Here is a 20,165-nt window from a genome sequence, read left to right on the forward strand (position 1 = left end):
GCCAAGGCCATCACAGGCAGAGCGTGACTCATTGGAGGAACAACCTGAGCCTGCCCCAGTAGGCAGAAGGAGGTGTGCCCAGTATGCCTTGGCCTTGGCAAAGAGGCAACGCATAGCACATACATTGGCTCAGTAGGAACCCTGGAAATTATACCTCTCTCTGACTCCCACATATAGTGAAAGGGATGCCTAAGTTGACACAACCTGCTTTCAAACATGTGCAGGGAGTGTAGTATGTGCATCCGACATAGGTAGCCCAGCAGCACCACCTGAGGCATGATTGCCATGTGTTAAGCAATGTAAGGTAGTGCTAAACAGCATTTACCACCATGTAGTATATGCAAACTTGATGACCTTGAGTATCATCCTACTCTCACCAAGCATGATGCCAGAATATGAAGACAAGATGATCAATTACAACAACTGGCTTAAGTATTGGTGTCAGTGAAAGGGGATCCAATGCCTGTCAGCCTGGGATGACATGCTCGACAAGACATGATGCTTCGCTAGGGATGGCTTTCACCTGTCACCTGTGGCCTTTTGGATATTGCCAAAGCTCTTGTCACCCCCATAGTGCCTTTTTCAGGTAAGGCTCAAAAGACAAACCCACCTCCATAGGTATCACAAGGGATAAGAAACTAGAAGTAATGCTACTCAATGCCAGAAGTCTAAACCGCAAGGTGCATGCACTCCAAACTCTCCTCAGCATGGAGAATTTTGATATCTGTGCAGTAACAGAAACCGGGTTCAAGGCTCCCAAGAGCACCCTAGCACTAACAGGTTACACTTCATACCATGCTTTACAGCCACAAAACATGGAACAAACTACAAAAGGAGGGTGAGTATCAATATTTGTCAAAGATAGCCACACCCCCAGGTTGGTGGCACAACATGAAGCATCAGGGACTATCCATGTGCAACTAACAATGGGTAAAACCACCTTCCAGTTCATAGCCTGCTACAGACCACCCTCCTAAACCCAGGAACCACACTTGGCCAACTGGAGAACACATGAAAATATGAAGGTCTCCCAAACACCATTATATTGGGCGACTTCAACTACCCATACATAGACTGGGAGCATTACCCTAGCTCCAACACCCTAGCCCAAAGGTTCCTAGAATTTATAAACTCAAATGCTATGGAACAACTTGCTACCACTCCCACAAGAGGGGAAAACATACTGGACCTGATCATCACCAACATGGGGACTCTATGCCCAAGACCAGAAGTGTATCCCTCACTGGTAAGATCAGACCATAGAGTAATCTCACTGGATATTCACATCCCGACCCCAGCCCATCTCCAGAAAACCACAGTGAAAATTTTTCACTAAAGCAAATCCTTCACAGCCCCTGTGCCTGTGGAAAATATGGCCCAGACCTCAGAAACCTTTATAAACGCATTCTATGAACACCTTCAGGAATGCATGGATCATGCAATCCCAAATAAAACCGAGACCCAATACTGCAAAGGCAGGCATCCTGTCTGGTGGACCCCAGCCATAAACAAACCATACAATACAAGGAGGAAGCTACCATATGATAGAGCAAAATCCCAAAAAGGGAAGGTATCTCTGATCAGTATTATTAAAAAACTACGGCCGCACATAAAATCGTCTAAGGCTATCTTTGAGATAAAAATTTTACAGGACACTAAGGATAATCACAAGGCTTTCTTTAGTTATGGTAGGAACCTGGGTGGGAATTCCCAGATATGTTCAGAATTAGTCCAAAATGACAAACAATACACCAAACGCACAGACATTGCCAACATCCGAACTGACAGGATCAGTGCAAACTTCTCCCCACCAAAAGGGCAAATATCTATCCCAGCAGAGTGCTGGTCCCCTGACATTTCAGATACTCAGGTAACAGCCAGCCTCTCCAAAGCAAAACACACAGCATCAATGGGACCAGACGGTGTCCTGGGATGTGTCCAACATGAACCCCAAGAAGAATTGTACACAAACATAAAACCACTGTTCAATCTCAACCTTACCATAGGATATATACCCAAAGAGCAGTGTACAGCAACAGTGGTCCCTATCCACAAAGGTGGTGCCTTAATGGATACTGCAAACTATAGCCCCAGAATCCTGACTAGCTTGGTCTGCAAAGCTATGGAAAGGATCATCATGGACCACAGAAATAAAGATATTGGGGACCTACAGACACTGGATCCTATCCAGTTTGGCTTTGTTAAGGGGAGATCCTGCCTCTTAAACCTGGTTGAGTCATTTGAAACAGTCACCAAAGCCATTGATGAGGGGAAGGTGGTCCACACAGCCTACCTGGACCTCACAAAAGCCTTCCATATAATACCCCACTTGGTCATTATAGATAAGCTCACCAACTTCAATATAAACCCCTATGTCACTAGATGGGTTGCAAACTGGCTCAAGGACAGAACCCACATGGTCAGAAATGCTGGAGCCATGTCAGACCCCAAACCAGCTACAAGTGGCATCCCACAAGGCTCAGTCCTGGGACCTCCCTTGTTTAGTATATATTTCTCGAAGGTACAGGCCAGCACAGAAGGACTTTTGCTGAACAAGTTTTCAGATGATTACAAACTGGGCGCCATAATCGACCCTCCAGCTGACACAAGCATCCTACAAAAGGGCCTCATAGAAACAGACAACTGGTGCCAGAGGCATGTCCTCAAGCTAAATGCAAAAAAGTGTGTAGTCATCCTCTTGGGCAAAAAATAAGTGCCCACAAATTACCACATAGGTGATAACCCATTAAGTATGGAAGAAGTGATAAGGGACCTGGGGACCCAAGTTGATAGCAATCTCTCATTCGACAACTACGTGGCCAAAGTGTTTAGAAAAACATTTCATATAGCCCACCTAATCATGAAGGTATTCACATCTAGATCAGGGGAGGTCATCGTGCCTCTTTACTCATCCCTCATCAGGCCCATAATTGAGTACAATGCCCCTTGTGGGATGTACCTTATCAGACACCTGCAGCAGCTGGAAAGACCACAAAAGTACCTCACCAGGAGGATCAAAGGACTCAAACAGATGCCATTTGCTGCCCGGTTAAAGAAACTGCATCTCCACTCAGTGGCATACTGCCTGCCCAGAGGCGATCTGTGCCTGATGTATAAAGCCATGTCCAACCTGGAATCAATGGACATGCTGCACCTCAGAAAATCCGAATCCAATCAAGCTATGCACTCAAGAGAACTGAACCTCAGGACTGAAATAAATAGGACATGCTGGAGTGACAGATTCATAACCCAGAGGCTCCCTCCACTCTTGAGTAAACTCCCACTCCAGGTTAGCCAGAGTCCCTCATTGACTCTCTTCAAGAGGAATCTTGATGAGTGGATGGGCGATTGTAGGTTTACCCTGGGTATCACGTCTATGTCACTGTTAGACAGAGGCACAGTATACTAACCTTGAAAAATATCATGGCAAACTCCACTTAAAATGTGTGTTGAAAGCCAAACACACTCTGGCTAGGATTATAAATGCCCTAGGGCAGTGTCAGAAACATATGTATTAATGTGTGCATGCTTAATGCTAATTAGAAACTAAATAATTTAACACGTTTTTCATTCTATTTTATATGCACTGTTTTATATACAGTTGAGTTTCATATGAGACTGAAAAGATGCTTTTTGAAACTGCAGTGTGCTTTCTGAAACTTGCAAGATGCCCTCTGACCTAATAATTGCTAGCACAGCAATATTCATGTTTATGCCTTTTGGAAATGTACTTGAGAAGTAGGTGATTATCTGCTAGGTCAGGAAAAATGAATGAACAATGCTATATTCTGTAAATGTAATGATTTTAAACAATCAGCTCTGTTCGAAGTATGAGAACATGTGCAGCTGCAGAAGTTTAGAGATAACATAGACAAAGGACTATTAGAGAAATGAACTGCAATCTATACTTGCTTTGTGCTCAAATTAGCCATAGTACCTTGAATGGTAACACTGCATATATCTAACCGGTGGTAGCCAAGGCCATGTTGTTTTTCTTAGGAAGTTTCTCATAAAAATTGATGGTACCAACAGAATGTTGTAAAAACAATGACTGTGAAGTAATGATGACAAAACTTGTGATTCACTACGTCAGCTTGGTAGGCAATGTCTTATTAGAAAATGTATAAAAATACCTGTATTTCCTGATTCTAGTTAGACAAACTCTGTACTAGCACATTTTTGTCTCCTTGCTGCAAGATTAAAGTGCCTTAACCTGAACCTACCGTGTTTTGATCATTTTTAAAGTATATTTTTCCTTTGACAGTTTTGGTCCTTGAGACCGGAAAGTACCTCTCACTCTAGGCTTAGGTCAGAATTGGGCCCGGTGGCATGTACCCGTATGGAAAAGTGGCCACATCGGCTCTTCTGTCTTGAAAGACCTCCGACTGAATTGTCGTTCGAAAGAGGCCAGCCACTGTTTCTGATCTGGGATTGGAGGACGAGTCAACATTTCGGTGGATCAACTCACAGAGGGTCAGGTAAGTAAGAATTTACCTTTTTTCTGTTTTAGATCAGGGACTTGTTACAGTATTGTTTTGTCAGGAGATTTGCATGTGCAGATCAGGGACAAAAAGATTGCTGTCTTGTCAAAGATCAGGGAAACAGAATAGGTAGGCAGTTATTCTAGATAAACTGTGAAAAGGTGTAAAATTGTGGTACCACATAATAAGAAGGGTTACATAACAATTTCTGACTTAGCTAAGGCAACATGGGAAATCAGTGCAGGAAAAGTTCCCGAGACCCGCCCCTAACTGAAGACGCGAAATATATGCAATTACAGCGTGCCGATAATGTTAAGTATTATACAAAATGGGTTGATAAAAACAAATTTGATGGTAATTTAGACAAAACTTCACTTATTAAACTTGTTAGACAACTTAAAACAGACGCGAAAGGTCAGCTAAAAAAAGCAACGACAATTAGGAGTCCCTCAGGCACACAGGTGGCTTGAGGAAGCAAACCGCAGGGAACAAAAGATTAAAAATTCAAAAGCAATGGTCTTAGATAAAGAAGATAATAACTTGGTAATAGCAACAGCCCCTCCTCTGCCCCTTCGCTTCCCTTACCAGAATATGAAGCGAGTGGGCAAGCTGATCCACCTCCGCTATACCCAGCTGTTCCTGCAAAATCAAAACCGTTTGTGAGAGATCCTATCGAGACCAGGTCTCGAACACGCAATTTGAGAGGGGATATTGAATTATATGAAATAAATAAAAATTCACAAGCTATGAGTGAGGAAGAGATATGTCCACTCATAGAAGTACCAAATCCGCAGGCAGGACAGGATCCAACTCTTCTAGTATATAGACCGTGGACACCGGAAGACATCCGGAAAGCCACAGAGGGAATTCCCCATCCAAAAGTTAATTTTAGAAAATTCTTAGAAGACTTACAAGGCATGAGGTTAAGTTACCATTTGAATGGAGAAGAAGTAGAGAAAGTAGTTAGACAAATCATAGGTCCAGATTGGCACATGATCAGTGGCAACTGGAATCCCCATGATGCAGAGCTTAGACCACTCCCACATAGTACCGCAGAACTGGACAACAGAGTGAAAGGTCTGACAGACCGAATCTCTGAAAAATGGAAGCCTAGGGCTGATTGGACTTGCATTAATCAATGCATACAACAAGAAGATGAAACTGTTGATAGATATTATGCCAGATTATTAGAATGTTTTAATAACCATTGTGGAATGCAGGTACCTGAAGATCAAACACATGATTCCCCATATGAGCAACAGCTAAAGAATGCATTTTTAAAAGGCAGTATTGCGCCCATTAGCAGCTTTATTACAAAGCACATGGTAGATCATCGTACAAGTAGATTACAGTCATTACTTGAATATGCAAGACATGCCGAAAGGCATTTTAATAGCAAAAAGAAAAAGAAAACTCAAGTATTTTCAGTAGAAGACGGATCAGAAATCTTTGTAGTACAAACTGGGAAGAAGGGTAAGAAAAATACCCAGGGAAACAAACAATCTCATAAGCGATCAGAAGACTTTGAAGAAAGAAAGAAAAGGGGTGAATGTTTCAAATGTGGGAAAAAGGGACATTTAGCAAGGGATTGCAGGCAAAATAAGAAGGTAACCACAGAAGACAAGGAGGGTGAGGAATGACTATATGACAGTCAAGAATCACTGGATAGGAATAAACAAGAAAAGACAAATGCAAATGTGATAGAAAGGGTAGAGGATGTGACAGAAGAAATAGATGATGTTCATGAATTCATAGATAATGAAGAAAATGAAATTTTGGCCTTAGCATTATTGAGCTTAGAGCTCTACTTGGCAGACACAAAACCGGAAGTTATACTTCTGGTAGAGGGGAGGGAAGTCAAATTCCTGTGTGACTCAGGGGCTTCATGGACCCTGATACATCCTTCCAAACTACCAGAAAATTCAGAATCACTGGACTACATATTAGTGAAAGCAGCTAATGGACAGCTGTATCAGGAGCCACTCTCCCACAACATAGCGATAACTGACCCAGTTTCAGGGATGACCCAGAAAAGCAAAATTGTTGTTTCTGCAAAATGCCCAGTGAATCTCTTGGGCAGTGACTTAATGCAGATATTTGGCATAGCCATAGTTCCAACTATGCAGGGTATGGAAGCACAGCGACAAATGGATACTTTTGTAGTGCGACCGAAGGGTGAAACATTTTATTGGTACAGCCAGGACTTAGTTATGACTGGTCCAGGGGCAGTAACCGAAGAACTGATGAACGTAGCCATCAGTAAATCCCCCTTCCTTGACACTGATAAACAGCATTTGTTGCATTGCACTCTATATTACTGTAACAGACCAGGACCTGATGAAGAATATGAGCAAGAACTGTTTAGAAACCATGCCATTAGATTAGTATTACAAAATTTGTACTGGGACACAGAAGGAAACAGTGTAGTAAGCTGTTCATTGCCCCAGGAAGTCCTAGCACTTTACAAATCTAATCGATTACCACATGTAAGTTTAACTAAAGATAGAAATTTGAAGTGGGCAGACCTAGGAGAAAAAGTCACAAGGTGGGAAAAACAGACAGAGTTAGAACTCTCTGAACAAGGAGTACAAAAGCAGAAATTAAATTGGATAACACAGACACACCCAGCTGTGCACTCACAGGCAAGTGAGACTAGCTGAGTAGTACTCTTACTAGAGGAAGAGGAAAAAGCCTTACGAGACATACCAGAGACTCTCTGGTCAACAGGGAAATCAGATGTAGGACTTATTCGTACAGCAGGACCAGTTACTATCATGCCGAAATCAGCATTTAGACCTCAAAAAAGACAGTATCCCTTAAGAAAGGATGCAGAAATAGAAATCAAACCTATAATAGCAGCCTTACTTAAGGAAGGAGTCTTAATACAATCTCCTGATTCACCGTGTCATACACCCTTATTTCCTGTTAGGAAAGCAAACGGAGAATGGTGTATGGTAAAAGATTTACAAGCTGTAAATGATGCAGTTATACCCAGGGCACCTACGGTGCCAGATCCACACACTTTATTGAATGATTTGAAACCTCAACAAAAGTATTTTTCTGTGGTAGATATTAGCAATGCATTTTTCTCAATACCGATACACCCAGACAGCCAACATTGGTTTGCATTTACATTTCAGGGGAAACGGTATACATATACGAGACTACCACAGGGATATTGTGAAAGTCCAACAATATTCGCACAAGAAATGGCAAGTAACCTGGTGGGATTTATCCCACCGAAAGGTAGTCAGATTTTACTTTATGTAGATGACATTCTGCTGGCAGCCCCCACCCAGCAAGAATGCAGAGAGGATACCATAGCATTATTGCAATTTTTAGCCACTCAAGGACACAAGGTAAACAAAAACAAACTGCAATGTTGGAAAAAACAGGTCAAATACCTGGGATATGTAATATCCAAAGAAGGAAGAATATTGGATGAAGACAGAAAAACAGCAATATTACAAGCACCTAAACCAAATACCAAGAAGGAAATGATGTCCTTCCTGGGTACTACTAACTTTTGTCGGAGTTGGATTCCAAACTATGCTTTGGAATCTGCTCCACTGACTAACTTAATATTCAAAAAGCTGATGGCAGCACAAGATTTATTATAGTGGACACCAGAAGCAGAATCAGCTTTCTGCAAACTGAAACAACTGAAAGCTTCTTCCTTAGTTTTAGGATTACCAAACTATCATAAGATGTTCTCTGACCTAGTAATTGCTAGCACAGCGATATTCATGTTTATGCCTTTTGGAAATGTACTTGAGAAGCAGATGATTATCTGCTAGGTCAGGAAAAATGAATGAACAATGCTGTATTCTGTAAATGTAATGGTTTTAAACAATCAGCTCTGTTCAAAGTATGAGAACATGTGCAGCTGCAGAAGTTTAGAGATAACATAGACAAAGGACTATTAGAGAAATGAACTGCAATCTATACTTGCTTTGTGCTCGAATTAGCCATAGTATCTTGAATGGTAACATTGCATATATCTAACCGGTGGTAGCCAAGGCCACGTTGTTTTTCTTAGGAAGTTTCTCACAAAAATTGATGGTACCAGCAGAATATTGTAAAAACAATGACTGTGAAGTAATGATGACAAAACTTGTGATTCACTACGTCAGCTTGGTAGGCAATGTCTTATTAGAAAATGTATAAAAAATACCTGTATTTCCTGATTCTAGTTAGGCAAACTCTGTACTAGCACGTTTTTGTCTCCTTGCAGCAAGATTAAAGTGCCTTAACCTGAACCTACCGTGTTTTGATAATTTTTAAAGTATATTTTTCCTTTGACAGGCAGATAGCCTAGTATGAACCTATGAACAGAATCACACACACACCAACTAGTACAACCGTGGTCAATGTGGAGTAATGTTTGGCAATGTCCATCCAAGCTGGTAAATACACAGCAATGTTGGACAAGCCTGGTTTAAGTAGGCCATAGCTGAAAAAAATGCAACATGCTCATAGTTGCCCAACTGGCCCTTAACCCGTCTGGTCTGCTCAGTATGAACATTTAAAGCAGTGATGGGACTCAAACCCATGATACTGTGCACCATAGTGAAAACACTGAACCACTACACCATGACAGTATTGCAGTTTTCAGCCAGTATAAAAGAATGTTGACAAGTCTTTGCAAACTATCCCATGGAAACCCTGCAGGCACAGCATAATCCCAATTGAGTTATGACATAAAGGAGTCTGGCAGTAAGAACACAACATGACTTCCAACACACACAGTATAAATGTCAATATTGGTCATGTTCACACACAACCACAAATGTAGTGGACTTCAGATCACAACATATGGAAAGGTCACACTGGGCATGCTCACACACTTGGATAAATGAGACATATGTCAGGCAACAAACCATGGAAAGCCTGAACTAGGCATGCTCACACACTTAGGCCATGTCTGAGCATAGCAGTCGGCCACACATATCTGGCAGTTGTATGTGTTAAGCCAGGAACCTCCCACGATCCAGCAATCCACCCTATGCACACAGTTAAATGACAACAGACACATATATTAATATACTGGAACCCTGTCATGATCAAACATGTTACGCAGATACACAAGTTGTTCATAGAAACTGGGAAAGCTACGGTAATAAAGACCTGCAAACAGTATCAGCAACAAATATTGTGCATCCTGAACATAAACTTAGGTGCAGAGGTCGATACTAAGCTGTCTGCCCTAGGAATTCATAAGCCTAGGCAGAGTGTATTTGGCGTCCGCCTCCCCAGTAGAGTAGCCTACTGTGCCTCAGTAAAGTAGGTCACAGAAGGCACCCTTTAAGGCTAATTTGCTGTGCCTCTGTCAAGCAGGGACACAATGGAGATCCCAGTGGTGAATTTGCAAGTTCCCATCCATGCGGCTGGATTTTCCTGGAAGAGGGTTGGCGAGGGGCTATGTCTAACTCTAATTGGGATTCAATTCCAGAGTGAGGGGAGCCTCTGGGTAATGAATCTGTCCGTGCAGCATGTCCTATTTAGTTCTGTGCTGAGGTTTAAGTCCCTGGAGTGTGTAGCTCTAAGGGTCTTGGATGTTATGAGGTGGAGCGTGTCCATTACTTCTGGGTTTGACATGGCTGTGTACGTCAGGCATAGATTACCTCTGAGTAGGCGTTAAGCAACTGAGTAGAGCTGGAGATCCTTTAGTTGAGCTGCATAGGACATCTGTGTGTAGCCCATGATCCTCTTGGGGAGGTACTGTTCTGGTCACTGTAGTTGCTGCAGGTGTTGGGTAAGGTACACCCCAAAATGGGCATTGTAGTCAAACATGGGCCTGATGAGTGACTAGTAGAGGGCTACAATGACCTCCCATGATCTACATGCAAACCCCCATGTGATAAGGAGGGCTATATAAAGGTCTTTGTAATGACTCTGTCAATGTGATTAGCAAAGGAGAGGTTACGATCTATGTTGGTCCCCAAATCTGTAAATACATCTTCTGTACTTAATGGATTACCACTTATGTGGTAATTTGTGTGCACCTTGTTTTCCCCAAAGGGGGTGACTATGCAAGTCTTAGCATTTAGCATGAAGCTATGGCTCTGGCAACAAGCATCCATCTCAGTGAGACCCTTATGGAGGAAGCATGTGTCAGCTGCAGTGTTGCTTATGGCCCCCAGTTAGCAGTCATCTGTGACTTTTGTTAGACATGATCCCCCCGTGTTAGTCTGAACCTCAGAGAAGTACATACCGAACAGGACAGGTCCCACAATTGAGCCCAGTGAGACACTAGTTGTAACTGGTATAGAATTGGATATGGCACCTGCAATTCTGACCATGTGGGTTCCATCCCTGAGGCAGATAGCAACACATCTAGTGATATAGGGGTTGATATTTAAGCTGGTAAGCATATGTATGATGCCTGAGTGGGGTATTGTATTGCAGGCTTTTGCAAGGTACAGGTAGACTGTGTGGACTACCTTGCCCTCATCCATGGCTTCAGTAACCGTTTCAAATGTATGCACTATGTGTAAGAGGCAGGATCTGCCCTTAACAAAGCCGAATTGTGTATGATCCACTGTCTGGAGGCTCACAATGTTTTTGATTATGACTTCCATGATAATATGCTCCATAGCTGTTTCTACCACACTAGTCAGGCTTATAGGATAGTTCCTGTGGTCCGTTGTGGCACCACCTTTGTGGAGTGGGAGCACTGTATCTGTATGCCATTCTCAGGGTACATATCCTGTAGTAAGGCTAAGTTGGAACAGTGACTTAATGTGAGTGTTCAGTTCTACTCAGAGCTTGTGTAGGACACAGCCTAGGACATCATCCAGTCCCATACATATGCTGTGTTATTTGCTGTGGAGAGGCACCTTTCACCTGTGCATCTGTGATATCAGGGAGGTTACATTCATTTGGGATGGGCATCTGTACCCTTGGGGGTAAGGGGGGGACGTTTGTGCAGACTCTGTCTGCCAGGGTGTAGGCTATGTCCGTAGGTTTGGCATATTTTGTGCTGTTATGCAACAATTCAGAGCATATCTGGGTGTTTCCACACATATTCCTGACATAACTAAAGAAGGCTGTGTGATTATCTGTAGTGTCTGGTCAATTTCACTGTCAAAACTTGCAAGTGATGATTATATGAGGGATTGAAGTGTCTTGCCAATACTGTTCAGAGATGTCCTCCCTCTGTGGGATATTGCTCTGTTATGTAGTAGCTTCCTCCTTCTGTTGTACAGCTTATATATGGCCGTGGTCAACCAGACAGGTCTCCTGTTTTGGAGGAGTCATGGTTTTATTTGGGATAGCATGATCAATGCATACCTGCAGGTGCTCATAGAATGCGTTTGTAAAGGATTCTGCAGATTGGACTGTATTATCCTCCAGCATGGGGCCTTTGAAGTATTCCACCTCAGTCTTCACAAGTGCAAAGTCTGCTTTTGAGAAATTCTTTACAGTGATTTCCTTGGCTGGGGGTGGGGACGGTATATGGATGTTCAGGGAAAGTTGTTTATGGCCTGATCTTAACAATGAGGGTTCTACCTCTGGTGTGGAACATAGAGTCCCCATGTTGGTGATGATCAGGTCCAATATGTATTCCCCCTTGTGGCTGTGGTGACTGGTTGTGCCATAGCACATGGATTCACAAATTGTAGTGGCTGTAGGGTGATGTTGTTGAGGCCTGTGTAATATCCCCAGTCAATATTCGTGTATCTGAAGTCAACCACTATAATGATGTCTGTGAAGACCTTCATATCCTACACTGTTCCCAGGAAAGCCGAGTGTGGTTCCTGGGTATGGGGGGGGGGGGGATCTGAACTACACACCAAACCAAAAGGCAGTTTTGCACAATGGTAGTTGTATATGTATGGCCGGTCATGCTTAGTGCAGTGGTTCCAACCCAGAGGTGGTTGTATCTGTGATGTATATGGACACACCCCCTAGTTGTGTTGTGTGTTATAAGTCCTGTGGTCATGAAGCATGGTATAGAACGTAACCTGTCAGTGGCAGTGTGCATATGTGACCCTGAACTAGGCATCTGTTAATGCACATATATTATTATCCCCCATACTGAGGGATAGTAAAAGATGTATATTCCTCTTTGGAAAGACTGATGATGTCAGCACCCTATAAATACAGCAGGAGAAGGGAAATCATACAGTAATGCAAATAGCGTGCTGCGCTAATGCGTTTCTCTCAAGTATCATAACATAGTTAGGTAGGGGGTTGAATCCTGCAAATGCTGTGTGTGTGGGGGGCAGGGGGGTGTGTATGTATGCAATTTGCTGTGAAAGGAATGGCCTTTTTGAAGACTGGGATGACACACTAAAAGATGCACATTCCTCTTTGTAAAGACTGATGATGTCAGCACCCTATAAATATAGCGGGAGAAGGGAAATCATCCAGTAATGCGAATAGCGCGTTGTGCTAATGCGTCTCTTTCAAGTATCATAACAAAGTTAGGTAGGGGTTTGAATCCTACAAATGCCATGTGTGTGTTTGTCAATGTGTTGTGTGTTTTGCTTTTATTATTGTATGACATATTATTATAACAGTAATTTCAATGCACACATCAGGTATGTGTGTGCCACATACAGATATGTACCTGTGACCTTTAATAGTTCCTATGTGTGAAGCCTGCCTTGTATGAATACAGTTTTTACCTTTGCCAGCATGTGCCGCAGCTTCCCAGACCTTAGGCCATACATGTATGTTGGTGACAATGCAGGCTACTGCAGTGATCTGTGTCCTAGGCCAACTATGTGACACACACCCATGAAAGCTTTGATAGATTAATGTGGGTGAGGGTTCATGTCTGGAGTATATGTCAGGCATGTTAAAACACAGCAAAGTCTGTGAGTGATGGACATCCAGTGTAGGTGTATGGCAACTGTTGCCAATATGCATACAGACACCTTCTTGCTTAGTTGATACACCGAGGGACTGCAGAATACCTTTGAAAATGTGAATATCACAGGACAGACAACATAACACTTGTCCACATGTACACACCATTGCCCGTTCTACATGATGGGTGCTACCACCTACATGGTACTATTGAAATACTATGTTAAGTACATGCCGATGACAATGCTACAGTTGCGTTACAGCAATACAGCATGGCTTGGACAACAGGTATCTGTCTGTAGGATACCCTTGTGGTGGTTAGGTGTGTCATGTGTAGAATGCATTGTAGGCCACTGTATGCATTTGCAGTCGTGGATGGACATATCCGTAGTGTGTTGGCATGTACGTGAGACTGCTATATGCCAAAGAGTATTGTTCCCAGGGATATGTGGAGCTCAGTAAGAATGGCTACTGGTATAGTGTAGTACTGCAGGAATATCAATGACACCAGGTTCCTACATCTGTGTATCAGTTGAGGAGACACCATGTAATGACCACTGAATGTCAGGCTATGTAGGCTGTGTATAATACCAAAATGCAGACCATTGACATTTGGAAACCATATCACCCACAGCACACTGTCAAACCATGTCATGTTCCATGCTAACCATGTTCACAAATGTACACCTGCAACTCTGTGCTGTAAACATCACACATGTACTGTCCACACCCCAACACATGCAGGCACAGGTACACACAACAGCCATGTGGCACATGTGCAGGCAGTACACTTTGGGAATTAACACTGGTATATACAAAACTACAATGACAATCATAGTGTTAATACATCATGCATGCTCAGATATACCCACAACGATATCATTACACTGTACTGTTAACAACATGATAATATTACTACAGTGCTATGTAGTTACCCTGTGCATCAGCACCATGCTATCATGTTCCTGCATCAATGTTACAGATGGCAGGAGGTGGCACAGTTTCATCATATGCACAGGGTGTGTACTTGGTTTGCCAGAGTCTTCCATTGACACATCCAATCGACATGTATGTCTGTGTGTGTTAGTGAGGGACAACAGTACAACATGGGGCAATGTTGATGCGATTTGTGTGTGTATGTGTTAGCCTTAGGTGTTAGCATTATGTGTGTGTGTATGCATGCACACAGTTCCACCATGTGGCTGCCATATACGGGTGTTTGTGGACAGCCACAGACTGTACCTGCCAGGTCATACAGATCACGGTCTCTGGCCATGGACATGGTACCTGTGCCTGGCAGAGGTGCTACGGACAGTATCAGGTACTAAGCCAGACTGGGTACTGTCATCAGAGGCAGTGGGTTGTTGACTGGACACATATCCCTGCTGGGACTGTCCAGAGCCACATGCACGTGGTCTTCTAGGATGGTCTAATGACAGCACAGACCCAGCAATGTTGGGGCTGGTACTGGCACTATGGGAGCGTCTGCGGGTTTGTTCTCGTCCGCGACGACTGCCAGCTAATGATGTTGCTGACATACGTCCACGTCGACGCCTCAACTGTCCTGCACTGTCCTGGCTCCTGGACATGTAGGTGTGGAAGAGATCTAATGTGTCCTCCCAACGTCTATCAATGACCTTGCTGATATTACGGATGGCAGCCGCAACGTCACGCATAGTGTCATTCATAGTGGTGCGATGTGCTCTAAGCTCCCTCAGACCCTGTATGGTGTACCGTTCCATATGTGCCTGTGCCTGCATTACAGCCCAGAACATGGCTGAGGTTGAAAGACGTTTGTAGGCACGTCTGACAGGGGCAGTACGACCACGGATGCTGCCACGAGAACCCCTGGACATCTGCCTGTGTGGTACCATGTCAGGAATCTGACCATGGCTGCTGTGAGGGGATGCATGTGCCAGTGATACCACACTACCCTGGTCAATGCCCACTGTATGCTGTCCCTCAGCTAAGGACATTGGTGACAATGGATGTATCGGCAGGATGACTGTGCGCATTGATGCGGTTGACTGCTGTGTAGTGTCGATTGGCTGACCAACGACAGACCCTGTCACACCTCCCTGTGCCATTACACATGTATCATCATTATCACTATCCCCAGCAGTGGCTTCAGGTTCCCTGCTGCATTCCACCAGAGCAACATCAGAACCTGTGAGAGGAAGATAGGAAACACAGTTTACAAATATGTACACAATGTTAGCACACATGCAAACAGGCACACAGGCACACAAGCACACAGGCACACTCCTCAGTACAGCAGATACAAACACAGACACACCTGCAATCCAACACATACACAATACTGTTTGAGGGTGGGTGACAGTATCACAAGGAAAAACATCACTGCACACATGTCAGCATGCAGATTATGTGTTGCACAGGAACATGCAGTGCAAGTGTAGACAGCCCTTGTTAATAACAGTATACGTGTACTTGATGCTTGTGTGTAGTTGTTCAGTGATTGTCTCCACCCTGGGACACAATGTGTACAAGGACAGAACAATGTTGTGCAAGTGTTACAAGATGTGGGTGCATATATTTGCACACACACACACAACACAAGATGGTGCTACGCAATAACTGCTATGTGTACTTTTGTGGTCAGTGGAACTGGATGTGGTGTAGTAACGTGAGCCATGATCAACATGCTTCTTGTGGTCAGTCAACAATAATAATGTCTGCCAGACAGGCAGCTAGCATGCTGTACCTGAAGTGCAGTAACATGACTACATCCACAATTACACAGCCACTTGTTACATGGGTGTGTAAGGTGGCCAATAGTGAGCATTGCCTACCATGAATGTATTATTTGTTCAAGACTCTTGCACAAAGACATGATAGGCCTCTGGCTCTCAGGTATATTATCTGTGCTGCGTAGATGATAAGTGGGATACTGAAGGGTGGGCATACAGAAGGTGTCATAATTGGACATGTGTAGCAGGCTAAGGTGTAGTGTCTATGCCAAACATGTGTGTGTTGTATACATGTGTATCAGGTATGCCTATCCATTGTCGAGTACTGCGTTGCCACACATGTGTGTCATGCTCTGTGTATTACATGTGAGTGAGGCAGCTACTGAGAATCATGGGATATGCATAGTCTCACAGCAAACATGCACAGCATGCATTATGTGTAGGTTTGTTACATGTGCGCACACTACACCTCCATATGACATGCACATGTCATTAGCAATAGTATTGTTATTACACACTCACCAGCATGGATTGGCTGCCTTGCTGTCATTCCAGAGGGACCTGCAAAAATATGAGAGTGATTGCCAGTGGCCACAACTATGCCATTGATACTGTGAGTATGATAAAGTACAGTAGTACAACAGTTGGCTTTCACAGGTATACAGATTATACTCAGAATATCAATCTTGCAGAAGAATTGGCAGGTTAACAGCTACACACACAGTACACATCTCACACACGCGTAAACTACCAGTACAGAGAACAGTCAACTACAGATATGGCATGTTACCTGCACACTCTATTTCAACATGCTGGGTGGCTCCAGCCTCCATGATGACACATGTTTGTGGATGTTGTTGTTGTTGGCCTGGAGCCACAACACTTAGGAGGTGCTCCTCCACACTGGTGAGGGGGGGGTGGATAGGTACCCCACCACCTGTGGCAAGCTGTTGTCTGTGGATATCAGATGCACGCTGCCGGACATGTCTAATTAAATCACTGCAGTGATGGCGTACCTGCTCATATGTCCAGATATGCATGCCTATGTCATTGACCAGACGGACAAGATCTTCCCACAGTGCAGCCCTCTCATGCTGGTTCTGGCTGGTCCTGGAAAACAGCACAGAGAAATTCTGCTACAGGCTCTGGTGGATCTCCTGATCCTATGCTGCTGTATAAGGTGGGTTATGCTGATGCACTATCACCCTGGAAGGAAAAGAAAAATATGTGAGCAAGTCATGTGACACACAATATTCTAATGTACCAATATCACTTAAGTGCCATATATAGCATCTGTCTGTCTATCAGGGGATACGCATGTTCAAGACCACATATCAGTGCTCAGCCCAAAACTGTCTGACAGTGCCTGCCACACTCTATACAGCAAACTAGTATACACCAGCACTCGGCACACTGTTTTGGATACAATGCACAACCTCCCACTGGGGGTATGTATCAAGCTAATGGATGAAGAATATTGTCATCCCATGCAATGAATGCAATGCACATTTACAGTTCCAATGGTAATCCACCCTAGTCTTTGATGCCATACCCCTACCTGACATATGTGCACATTTGTTAATATAGCCAGCATGCTGCTGTCACAGAGTATACATGCTGCCAGGTACACACACATACCCTGTAACACACATGTGATTGCAGCCATGGTACAGGCGTCATTACACACACATTACACATACATACACACACAAATGTATGATGACACAGATGAGCATTAACTGTGTACCTCATAGTACTGTGTGCCCCTACTTACAGATACCTATGCATGAGGTATGTAATCTGTGCAGACTACAGGAAATACACCAGACAGTGTTACCAGGGAATGTGAACATACACCGTACTGTAGTGTTTAGGCCTACAACTTCAGGTAGTACAACAGTTCATATGTGAGCTGGATTCAACAGCAGTACCACTTACTGAGCATACATGTATTGCTTCTGTCTACAATGGGTCACCGCAGTCATACACAGGGAACTACAGCACAACATATGCCAATCTACTATGTTTGCATCCCGATAACTGACACATCTTTCTCTGGACTCACACCTAGAACACAAACTATGATGACAGACACAAACTCATGCTAAGCTATCACACCTTTACAGACCTTGCACGCAGTCAGTGTCACACTCATTCAACCTCACATAGCTTGTATTGCACTGAGTACATGTGTGTGTAAATTGTGTCACAGGTAGGTACTATGCTATTGGCCCTGGGCCTAGGGCAGCCTAGCCATATGCTACCCTGCCCTTTGGGACACATGTAATGTGATTTTACTTCCTCCTGTGAAAAGGTTACACAGAGGTGACTCACAGGGCATATTATCTATCTCCATAACATTCATCAGGGGCATGTATGATATCTACTAATAAGGAGTCTTGTTTGTTAATGCTGGGTGGTTTAGTCCAGGGTATGGCATATTTGTGTATAGGAACCTGTACCTCCAGCATGTGCTGTTTAGTGCAGTGACAAGGTTTAGGGCCCTAGGTTATGTAGGCTGGACGGATTGTGAGGTGTTGCCATGGTGGTTAGCCGACTGGTATGGGTGTGACATAACTCTGTATGTCCAGCAGTGGTAACCTCTGTGTAGGAAGTATGCAAGGCACTCTAGCTGTGGTTTTGTGAGTCAGTCTGCATAGGGAATGTGTTTGAGGGCATTATCAGTATTTGTTAGGCATGTCTGTGGCCTTTCCACTTGCCGTAGTTCTCATGGGAGGTACATACTGCATAGGACATTGTGAGGTGTAGAGGGGTACACTGACTTACATTTCCCTAGCTGACACACATTTTGTGATGACACATACCATGTACAGGGATTCCAAAACTAATGTGCCACTGTGGATATCAAAGGGGAGGCTATTGTACACCTGTGTCACATGTTCCCTCCTTCTGACACCTCCAGTGGTAGGCAGGCAACCACCTATGTGGTAGTTAGTGGGTAACGTGTTTTGGGATGAGGTATGGTACTGCAATATCAACACTGGTGTTCAATCCATGCCTTGGTCACCAGGCACCTGTTGCAATACATCTGCCCCCATGTCCCCCTCTCTCACTCTCTCTCTCTCTCTCTATATATATATATATATATATATATATATATATATATATATCAATATATACATATCTATATATATATATATATATATATATATATATATATATATATATATATATATACACACCGCTATATATAACCATATATATATATATATATATATATATATATATATATATATATATATATATATATATACATATCTATAGACATTCATATCTATCTGTATATATGAATGTATCTACATATATATCTATATATGTATGTATCTATTATATCTATATGTATATACATATTCTGTCTATCTATCTATATATCTCCATCTATCTATACATACCTCTCTATCTATGTACATATATATATATTGATATGTATATATATATATATATATATATATATATATATATATATATATATATATATATATATATATATATATATAGATATAGATATATATACACACATGCACACTTCTAAACATTCATTGCTGTACATATACATACACATCTAGGCACATAGACTGCCCACCTTTCATGGTGGGAATATCACTTCTGAAACAGTTGTGAGACATACCATTCTGTAATGATATTGCACAGTGTTGTGTAGAATGCATTATGCTGTCCTCAGGCCGTATAGCTGTAGCAGGCCTCACTGGCTCAGTCCCACAGACATTCACCACCACATGACATATACCTGCACTGCATGCTGTTTTCCATGCCACACACTGCAACCTATATTGATATGTGCACATAGCAACCTTCAACTACATATGTATGTCCAGCCTTCACTAACAGTTGCAGTATGTCCCTTGCCCTATGCACATCTGCATATACATATAGATACAGACTGCTAACACATATGGAGGGTTCACCTTATGTAGGTTACCTTTCAGACACATCATTCAGATGCCAGCAAATACATATCTGTTACATACATTTCCTTTGTATTTATCACCTCTGTCAGTTGTACCTGTTGATGTGTTGTATTTCTATATTTTGTGGATTGGTGTCTCTGACAGCTTTTTTCTTTTGGCTTGCTGGCTTGCTTCTTTGCTTTTTTTTTTTTTTTTTGGTCTCTGTC

The sequence above is a fragment of the Protopterus annectens genome, chromosome 5.part1 (assembly GCF_019279795.1).
Source record: "Protopterus annectens isolate FY-2018-M chromosome 5.part1, PAN1.0, whole genome shotgun sequence".
Classification (NCBI taxonomy): domain Eukaryota; kingdom Metazoa; phylum Chordata; order Ceratodontiformes; family Protopteridae; genus Protopterus; species Protopterus annectens.